General features: G+C 40.0%; 1 protein-coding gene across 1 annotated transcript in view; it reads right to left on the bottom strand.

Moving 5' to 3' along the window:
* The window catches only part of lhfpl3 (LHFPL tetraspan subfamily member 3), a 49770-nt gene that overhangs the window by 12317 nt on the left and 26390 nt on the right, over nt 1–11063 (bottom strand). The window lies entirely within an intron of this gene.

Raw genomic sequence — 11063 nt, 5'->3', positions numbered from 1 at the left:
ACTGCCTCCAATGGAAGCCAGTAAGTTTCTTACTAACACGTCTCCAGATTTTCTGTTACTCTTCCTCTAATAACCCTTCCCAGGTGTTGACACCTTCCTAATCCAGACCTCTGTTTGATCACCACACAACTCTATACCCTCCTTTGCTGCAAAGGCTCAGCTGTCTCCTTTGTGCAGCTCTCTCAACATAGCTGATATTCAGCGGTTGCCGGTGTGTTTTTGGGTTGATGTGCAGAGAGTGGCGCTTATCTTATGCAGCGAGCGGCAGTTTCAAGGTGGAGCGTGGCAAATGAAATTAACGGGTGTTAATTGGGGCAGAAACTGGCAGATGCAGGAAGGTTTGAGCACCAAGCAGCTCTCCCCTCTGATCCCTTCTCCACCACAGAGAGAAGTTTTTATTTGTTTGTTAGTTTTTTGTAAGGAGGAGGAGAGAAGTCGAGTTTTTTAGAATGAACCCTGCTGCAAACCTGATGCTCACTAACAGTTCTTGCATCAGGTTCTCTGTTTCAGATGCAGCTGGTAGAGTGGATTAATGTGCAGCTTTTTGTATTAGAACATGACATGCAGTACTTTTATTTAAAAGAAAATAAAAAAAATAAGGTAATTGAAATGTTTTGTCATGCAAAAAGTTAAGAACAGATCCTGTCAGCTCAAGGTGTTTCTGTTAAACGGGCAGCAGCCGTGGATTTGACCGAAGACAGAAAGCAAAAACTACATTATGATAAAAGAAAAACTACATTTTTCTGTTTTTTTTAAAGAAAAATTTCATGAAAATCAGCAAACTGGACTGAGGTGTAGGTTGTAAAGTGCTACACATTAAAATAATGTAAAGTTTCCTAAAACTGAAAACAAATTGTGCAAAATAACAGGCGCTACATTAACCTCTGAACACGGAGGTGGAAGCATCAAGGTTCTGCATAGTTGATGGCTTGTTGAAAGTGAAAGGCCTCATTAAGGAAAAAATCAAAACTCAGTAGCTGTTATACTCAGTCATAAATTCATCTGGGTGCAGGAATATACAAGATTATTTCCCTTTTGTTTTGTTTTTACTATTAAATGATTAGGTTTCCAAACAAAGTCTGAAAGCATTACCGATAAGATTTGCAAAAAGATGTTGTTATGGATGACTTAGCCTCCTGCAAACGTCTTATCCACCATCAAGAGAAAAGCACATTTTGAGAAAAGGCATCAACTGGTTTGTAGAAAATGGTTTTTTTTTAATTCAAAAACAAGAAAGATAGACAAAATTAAATATAGAACAAAAATTGACTACACAACAGGGAAATTGATTTGTCATTTGGTACACAGTGCAGCTACAAAAAGACATATATTTATGCAGGAAATTCTTAGAATAATGAAGATAAATGATCCCTTAATCCAGAATAATCTGAACTATAAAACAGCTTTGAAACTTTAGCTGCTAAAAGCTCTGGTTTTGCAGAGATGCTCATACTTGCATTTTTGCACCTGGCCGCTACCTATGGTCTTTAATAATATCTTCACAGCATGCTAAAAGACTATGTTGTGGTTCATTTATGGCTGTATTTAACTTAATTTAACAACTGTTCTTACATTTAAAATATACGTTTTATGCAAGGTCATGCCTGCCGCCTCAGCCAAATAGTAAAGCAAATTCGAAAACATATCTTTAAAAAAATTAATTGCAGTTCTTACTAACTTGAAGCAAAAAAAAAAAACAATAGAAGGAAAAATTTGTATTTTTTTCATGGGGGGGGGGGGGGTTTAAGAGTGTAATATGTCATGAACGAATTTAAGAAAATCTACTTTTTTGTTGTTGTCATAAAAGCAAATATTGCATCAATACATTTCAGAGGATTTGCTGGAAACAAACAACAAAGATGGAATGACACAACACAACTGAAAAACTGAGTGTAACTCTACTGTTACCCACAATCCTCACGGGCAGCTATCCTCATTTCCTGCGGTGCTGAAATGCATTTGCATACCCCACACACACACACACACACACACACACACACACACACACACACACACACACACACACACACACACACACACACACACACACACACACACACACACAGACACATTCTCCTGCCACGGTGCAGCTGCTGTCAGACTCTGGATATAAGCAGGGAAAGAAAATGTAAGACAGAAACAGCAAAAATGAAGACAGTCCGTTTTAAATATAATTAAAGCCGCAAGCGGCGTTGTATGGCCCGCAGACGCAACCCGCCTTCCACGCCCAACTCTACGCACTACCGCGGCCCTCTCCGCCCTCACCGCCCACAAATTAAAAGCTAATCAAGGCTGGATTTGCTCATAATGCTAACTATGCTAACTATGCTAATGTGACTAAAAGTCCTAGCATAGCGATCAGCATAATCAACTCTCTCAGAAAAACACATTTCCTAAAATGCTAATTATGCTTACTATGCTAGCTATGCTAATGTGCCTAAATGAGCTAGCATTGCGATTAGCATCATCAACTGACTCAAAAAAACACATTTCCTAAAATGCTAATTATGCTAACTATGCTAGCTATGCTAATGTGGCTAAAAGTGCTAGCATAGCGATCAGCATCATCAACTGACTCAGAAAAACCCATTACCTAAAATGCTAATTATGCTAACTATGCTAACTATGCTAATGTGGCTAAAAGTGCTAGCATAGCAATCAGCATCTTCAACTGACTCAGAAAAACACATTTTTAAAAATGCTAATTATGCTAACTATGCTAGCTATGCTAATGTGGCTAAAAGTGCTAGCATAGCGATCAGCATCATCAACTAACTCAGAAAAACACATTACCTAAAATGCTAATTATGCTAACTATGCTAGTTATGCTAACTTAGCTAAAAGTGCTAGTTTAGCGATCAGCATCATCAACTGACTCAGAAAAACAAATTCCTCCATTGGTAAGAGTTATATGTCATAAGTTGCTAAAAAAAACACTTTTTCCAAAATGGCGGCTTTTCTTTTGATTTTATCTCCATAGCAACCATTTTATGTTTTGGTCCCCTCGGGAGGACGAACAGATTGACGTCAGTTTCGGACAAATCGGTAAAAGTAAACTTTTTGTCGTCCTTAGCAACAGTGGTTTTATGCTAACCACGCCCACATTCCTTATATGTCCATATCCAGTGTTTTTCAATGTAATCTGTTTCAGGCATGAGTGCATGCATTCAATTTTCACTGTATTGTATTGAAATGCATGAGAGTTATAACAGTGCGCCACTTTGCTAGCTTGCCACGCACACGCCGTTCAAAATCTACAACTTCTAATTCCAACATTTTTTCCACAGTAGCTTGCCATTGATGCCCAAAAAGTTTCGAGACGATTGATGAAAATTCCAACGACAAGTTTACGTTTGAATCCGGTGGTAAAGGTGTTTTTTATAGAAAATTCAAGATGGCCGCCTTTTCCCGAGGTCAAAGGTCGACGAAACTCCAGAGGTGATTATACACTTAGGCTAGGGACATGCGAGTCAAATTTCGTCAAAATCGCTCGAAAAAAAGTTCATTTTTCCATATTGTGTAAAAACGCGAAAAACGCAAAATGGTAGATTTTGGCACAAAATGGCCGCCAAACCGTAGGTCGTGTCGCCATCACGTAATGATTTCAAAACTTTCTTTGGATATACCTGACAAAGTTATCTGAGTTTCGTTAGCCGATTCTTAAAAATAAAATCCGAAAAATTTTTTTTTAGCCGAGTCAGCACTTTTTTTTTGCGACGGTTTTTTGTTTACCACGGCCACATTCCTTTATCGATTTTGTCATGCGTGACATCGTTTTGTTCAGTGTGGGCCAGGGTATCGCATATTTCAGTTTCAGGCTATTCCGATAAAATATGTGCGAGCTAGCTAAAATGGCGACGGTTGCGAATTCGCCACGCGCACGCGTTTCAAATTCTACAACTTCTAATTCCAACATTTTGTCCACATTAGCTTGCCATTGATGCCCGAGAAGTTTCAAAAAGATCGATAAAAATCCCTAGGACGAGTTTTCGTTTGTATCCGTCAATAAAGGTGCTTTTTTATGAAAATTCAAGATGGCCGCCCCTTCCCAAGGTCAAAGGTCAACAAAACTTCTTTGGTAGTTGTAGAATCGTGTTTGTGGCATGTGTATGAAATTTCGTGAAAATCGCTTGAACAAAAGTGTAGTTTTCCCATATTGTCAAAAAACACGAAAATCGCCATTTCTCTGAGTTCGCCACAAAATGGCCGCCAAGCCGTAGGTCGTGTGGCCATCCCATAATGATTTCATAACTTCTTTGGGATATCTCCAACACGCGTGTTTTGGTTTCGTAACTGTATTTCAAAATATTTTTTTTTGGCCCCATAAGCGATTTTCGGCCCATTCATTTTTTTTACGGGATCGCTCGCCGTGATGTCATCGACTTCGGGGGGGTGGCGTTCTCTTTGCCGAAAATTCATTTTCAATTTATCCCAGGTGTGTGCCAATTTTGGTGAGTTTTCGGGTATGTGGCGGGGGTCAAAATTAAGCTCAAAGACGCCGTTAGTGTGCAAGAATAATAATAATTAAAGCCACAAGCGGCGTTGTATGGCCCGCAGACGCAACCCGGTTTCCACGCCCAACTCTACGCACCACCGTCAACCCTCTCCGCCCTCACCGCCCACAAATTAAAAGCTAGTCAAGGCTGGATTTGCTAATAATGCTAACTATGCTAACTATGCTAATGTGACTAAAAGTGCTAGCATAGCGATTAGCCTCATCAATTGACTCAAAAAAACACATTACCTAAAATGCTAATTATGCTAACTATGTTAGCTATGCTAACATAGCTAAAAGTGCTAGCATAGGGATCAGCATCATCAACTGACTCAGAAAAACACATTACATAAAATGCTAAATATGCTAACTATGCTAGCTATGCTAATGTGGCTAAAAGTGCTAGCATAGCGATCAGCATCATCAACTGACTCAGAAAAACACATTACCTAAAATGCTAATTATACTAACTATTCTAGCTATGCTAATGTGGCTAAAAGTGCTAGCATAGCGATCAGCATCATCAACTGACTCAGAAAAACACATTCCTCCACTGGTGAAAGCTATAAGCCATAAGTTGATAAAAAAAAACCCACTTTTTCCAAAATGGCGGCTTTTTTGTTTATTTTATCTGCATAGCAACCATTTTATGTTTTGGTCCCCTTGAGAAGACGAACAGATTGACGTCAGTTTTGGACAAATCGGTAAAAGTAAACTTTTGGTCGTCCTTAGCAACAGTGGTTTTATGCTAACCACGCCCACATTCCTTATATGTCCATATCCAGTGTTTTTCAATGTATTCAGTTTCAGGCATGAATGCATGCATTCAATTTTCACTGTTTAGTATTGAAATGCATGGGAGTTATAACAGTGCGCCACTTTGCTAGCTTGCCACGCGCACGCCGTTCAAAATCTACAACTTCTAATTCCAACATTTTTCCACAGTAGCTTGCCATTGATGCCCAAAAAGTTTCGAGACGATCGATAAAAATTCCAACGACAAGTTTACGTTTGAATCTGGTGGTAAAGGTGTTTTTTATAGAAAATTCAAGATGGCCGCCTTTTCCCGAGGTCAAAGGTCGACGAAACTCCAAAGGTGATTGTACACTTACGCTAGCGACATGCGAGTCAAATTTCGTGAAAATCGCTCGAAAAAAAGTTCATTTTTCCATATTGTGTAAAATCGCGAAAAACGCAAAATGGCAGATTTTGGCACAAAATGGCCGCCAAACGGTAGGTCGTGTCGCCATCACGTAATGATTTCAAAACTTTGTTTGGATATACCCGACAAAGTTATCTGGGTTTCGTTAGCCGATTCTTAAAAATAAAATCCGAAATTTTTTTTTTTAGCCGAGTCAGCACTTTTTTTTGCGATCGTTTTTTGTTTACCACGGCCACATTCCTTTATCGATTTTGTCGTGCGCGACATCGTTTTGTTCAGTGTGGACCAAGGTATCGCATATTTCAGTTTCAGGCTATTCCGATAAAATATGTGCGAGCTAGCTAAAATGGCGACGGTTGCGAATTCGCCACGCGCACGCGTTTCAAATTCTACAACTTCTAATTCCAACATTTTGTCCACAGTAGCTTGCCATTGATGCCCGAGAAGTTTCAAAAAGATTGATAAAAATCCCTAGGACGAGTTTTCGTTTGTATTTGTTACTACAGGTGCTATTTTTTGAAAATTCAAGATGGCCGCCCCTTCTCAAGGTCAAAGGTCAATGAAACTTCTCTGGTAGTTGTAGAATCAAACTGGTGGCATGTGTAAGCAATTTCGTGAAAATCGCTCAAACAAAAGTGTTGTTTTCCCATATTGTCAAAAAACACGAAAATCGCCATTTCTTTGAGTTCGCCACAAAATGGCCACCAAGCCGTAAGTCGTGTTGCCATCCCATAATGATTTCATAACTTCTTTGGGATATCTCCAACACGCGTATTTTGGTTTCGTAACTGTATTTCAAAATATTTTTTTTTGGCCCCATAAGCGATTTTCGGCCCATTCATTTTTTTTACGGGAACGCTCGCCGTGATGTCATCGTCGTGGGGGGGATGAAGTTCTCTTTGCCGATAATTCATTTCACATTCATCCCATCTGTGTGCCAATTTTGGTGAGTTTTCGGGTATGTGGCGGGGGTCAAATCTGAGCTCAAAGTATCCGTTAGAAACCAGAAGAATAATTAAAGCCGCAAGCGGCGTTGTATGGCCCGCAGACGCAACCCGCCTTCCACGCCCAACTCTACGCACCACCGCCCTCACCGCCCTCACCGCCCTAACCGCCCACTTTTAATGAAGGCTAGTCAAAACTGCATATGCTAATTATGCTAACTATGCTAGCTATGCTAATATGGCTAAAAGTGCTAGCATTGCGATCAGCATCATCAACTGACTCAGAAAAACACATTACCTAAAATGCTAATGATGCTAACTATGCTAGCTATGCTAATGTGGCTAAAAGTGCTAGCATAGCGATCAGCATCATCAACTGACTCAGAAAAACACATTTCCTAAAATGCTAATTATGCTAACTATGCTACCTATGCTAATGTGGCTAAAAGTGCTAGCATAGCGATCAGCATCATCAACTGACTCAGAAAAACACATTACCTAAAATGCTAATTATGCTAACTATGCTAGCTATGCTAATGTGGCTAAAAGTGCTAGCATAGCGATCAGCATCATCAACTGACTCAGAAAAACACATTCCTCCATTGGTGAGAGCTATATGCCATAAGTTGATAAAAAAAAAACACTTTTTCCAAAATGGCGGCTTTTTTGTTTATTTTATCTCCGTAGCAACCATCTTATGTTTTGGTCCCCTTGAGAAAACGAACAGATTGACGTCAGTTTCGGACAAATCGGTAAAAGTAAAGTTTTTGTCGTCCTTAGCAACAGTGGTTTTATGTTAACCACGCCCACTCTCCTTATATGTCCATATCCAGTGTTTTTCAATGTATTCAGTTTCAGGCATGAATGCATGCATTCAATTTTCACTGTATTGTATTGGAAGACATGGGAGTTATAACACGGCGCCAATTTGCTAGCTTGCCACGCGCACGCCGTTCAAAATCTACAACTTCTAATTCCAACATTTTTTCCACAGTAGCTTGCCATTGATGCCCAAAAACTTTCGAGACGATCGATAAAAATTCCAACGACAAGTTTACGTTTGAATCCGATGGCAAAGGTGTTTTTTATAGAAAATTCAAGATGGCCGCCTTTTCCCGAGGTCAAAGGTCGACGAAACTCCAGAGGTAATTGTAGACTTATGCTATGGACATGCGCGTCAAATTTCGTGAAAATCGCTCAAAAAAAAGTTCCTTTTTCCATATTGTGTAAAAACGCGAAAATCTCAAAATAGCCGATTTTGGCACAAAATGGCCGCCAAACCGTAGGTCGTGTCGCCATCACGTAATGATTTCAAAACTTTGTTTGGATATACCCGACAAAGTTATCTGGGTTTCGCTAGCCGATTCTTAAAAAAAAAAATCCGAAATTTTTTTTTTTAGCCGAGTCAGCACTTTTTTTTGCGATCGTTTTTTGATTACCACGGCCACATTCCTTTATCAATTTTGTCGTATGTGACATCATTTTGTTCATTGTGGGCCAGGGAATCGCATATTTCAGTTTCAGGCTATTCCGATAAAATATGTGCGAGCTAGCTAAAATGGCGACGGTTGCGAATTCGCCACGCGCACGCGTTTCAAATTCTACAACTTCTAATTCCAACATTTTGTCCACAGTAGCTTGCCATTGATGCCCGAGAAGTTTCAAAAAGATCGATAAAAATCCCTAGGACGAGTTTTCGTTTGTATCTGTTACTAAAGGTGCTTTTTTTTGAAAATTCAAGATGGCCGCCCCTTCCCAAGGTCAAAGGTCAACAAAACTTCTTTCGCAGTTGTAGAATCGTGTTTTTGGCATGTGTATGCAATTTCGTGAAAATCGCTTAAACAAAAGTCTCGTTTTCCCATATTGTCAAAAAACAAAAAAATCGCCATTTCTCTGAGTTCGCCACAAAATGGCCGCCAAGCCGTAGGTCGTGTGGCCATCCCAGAATGATTTCATAACTTCTTTGGGATATCTCCAACACGCGTGTTTTGCTTTCGTAACTGTATTTCAAAATATGTTTTTTTGGCCCCATAAGCGATTTTCGGCCCATTCATTTTTTTTACGGGATCGCTCGCCGTGATGTCATCGACTTCGGGGGGGTGGCGTTCTCTCTGCCGAAAATTCATTTTTAATTTATCCCAGGTGTGTGCCAATTTTGGTGAGTTTTCGGGTATGTGGCGGGGGTCAAATCTTCGCTCAAAGTGGAAGAAAGAAAGAAGAAGAATAAAAAATAATAATGAAACGAAGCAGAAACAATATAGAAGTTTTTGCAGTCAGGTGGCCTATGTATTTCAATGCGGCCTGTCTTTTACTATAGGCTGGGCCAGTCTTTTTGACTTTAAACCCGTCTTTTGAGGGCTTTTTGGGGCTTTTTTGTGTTTTTGTCGTCATTTTTGCGACTACAATTTTGACGTTTGTGCGTTGGTGTTGTGCGTGTGTGTGTGTATTTTTGTTGCGTTACACAATTGTCGTGTCGTTTTGTGCTTTGGGCGACTTTTGACCCCATTTTTTGGCGTTTTGACGCGTTTTTTTGACGTTTTGGACTTTTTGAGTGTTCGACCCTCGTACCAGTTACAATATGGTCCTTGCAGTCTATGACTGCTGCGGGCCATAATAAAAAAACATTCGAAAAACAATATAGAAGTTTTTGCAGTCAGGTGGCCTATGTATTTCAATGCGGCCTGTCTTTTACTATAGGCTGGGCATGTGTTTTTGGCTTTAAACCCGTCCTTTGAGGGCTTTTTGGGGCTTTTTTGTGTTTTTGTCGTCATTTTTGCGACTACAAATTTGTCGTTTGTGCGGGGGTGTTGTGCGTGTGTGTGTGTATTTTTGTTGCGTTACACAATTGTTGTGTCGTTGTGTGCTTTGGGCGACTTTTGACCCCATTTTTTGGCGTTTTGACGCGTTTTTTTGACGTTTTGGACCTTTTTGAGTGTTCGACCCTCGTAGCAGTTACAATATGGTCCTTGCACTCTGTGAGTGCTGCGGGCCATAATAATAATGAAACGAAGCAGAAACAATATAGAAGTTTTTGCAGTCAGGTGGCCTATGTATTTCAATGCGGCCTGTCTTTTACTATAGGCTGGGCATGTCTTTTTGGCTTTAAACCCGTCTTTTGAGGGCTTTTTGGGGCTTTTTTGGGTTTTTGTCATCATTTTTGCGACTACAATTTTGACGTTTGTGCGTTGGTGTTGTGCGTGTGTGTGTGTATTTTTGTTGCGTTACACAATTGTCGTGTCGGTGTGTGCTTTGGGCGACTTTTGACCCCATTTTTTGGCGTTTTGACGCGTTTTTTTGACGTTTTGGACTTTTTGAGTGTTCGACCCTCGTACCAGTTACAATATGGTCCTTGCAGTCTATGACTGCTGCGGGCCATAATTAATACATCAAATGTGAAGAAGATGAGGGTTACAGCACGAACAAGAGCAGCAAATGTCAACATGAAGGAAGACGTTCAACGGCATGATACAGGCTTTTGTTCAGGCTCAGAAATGTAGTTGTGTTTATTTTTGATTGTTTTGTGGAGTTTAACTGCCAGGACCACCAACAGCTTTTCAGAAAATCACTTTTTTTTTCTTTTTTTTTTAAACTCCAGATTGCCTTGGGATTGTCTGTAAACCTTTAGCAATGGTTGTTAGTCTTTACTATTCAGAAACACACCTGAAGCTTGGCAGTACCTGGCTGAAACGCACATTCTTCTCCAAATTGAGATGTAATGGGGGTAATTAGCATTGCCCTAATTCGTCCCAAAAATCCTTTGATCTATCCATCCATCAACCATGTATGAGAACTGGACAGAGTGAGTGAGTGTGACATCACCCATAGAAAATGGATTGCTCCTGGCTCCAGTCTCCTTCTTTTTTTGATTGGTCCAAAGTCATCCATTCTCGTCAATCAGTAGTTAGCTTGTTGGAAGTCCACACCCTTTCCACTTGGAGTATTTTTCAATCAATGAGGCTTCTGATTGGTCGGTTTATAATTTGAATAACTTGCAATAAGAAAAAATCTTGAAAAAATAAGATTATCAAGAACTTGTTGGGAAAAGAGGTATCAAGAGGCTGAGTAAGAATGGTTATTCTGATAAAAAGAATGACTATGTAACAGCTGTTTATTTCTCAGTATAAGTCTATGGGATTTTGGCTTCTTGGAGCCAGAGGGTACTTCCTGTTTGGAATGAGGGGGGGTCTGTTGCAGGGTCACGCACTCATATTCGCACCTAGGAGCAATTTATAGACGCGTATCAACCATCGTGAATCATGTTTTTGGGCTGTTCTAGTTGAAACTGGAGTTCCTGGGAAAACTCCACGCATGCACAAGGAGAACATGCAAAATCCAAGCAGAAAGAACCCAGTCGGGTTTGAACCAGGGCTTTCTGAGCTGTCATGTGGCCCCAATGTCAATCAACTCTTTCTAAAATACATTGTTTTATTTATACCTATGCTACTTTTAATTTCTTTTAAAA

This window comes from Oryzias latipes, chromosome 23 (assembly GCF_053564925.1).
Source record: "Oryzias latipes strain Hd-rR chromosome 23, Olatipes_Hd-rR_3.1".
NCBI lineage: Eukaryota > Metazoa > Chordata > Actinopteri > Beloniformes > Adrianichthyidae > Oryzias > Oryzias latipes.
This window is presented reverse-complemented; position numbering and strand designations above follow the sequence as displayed.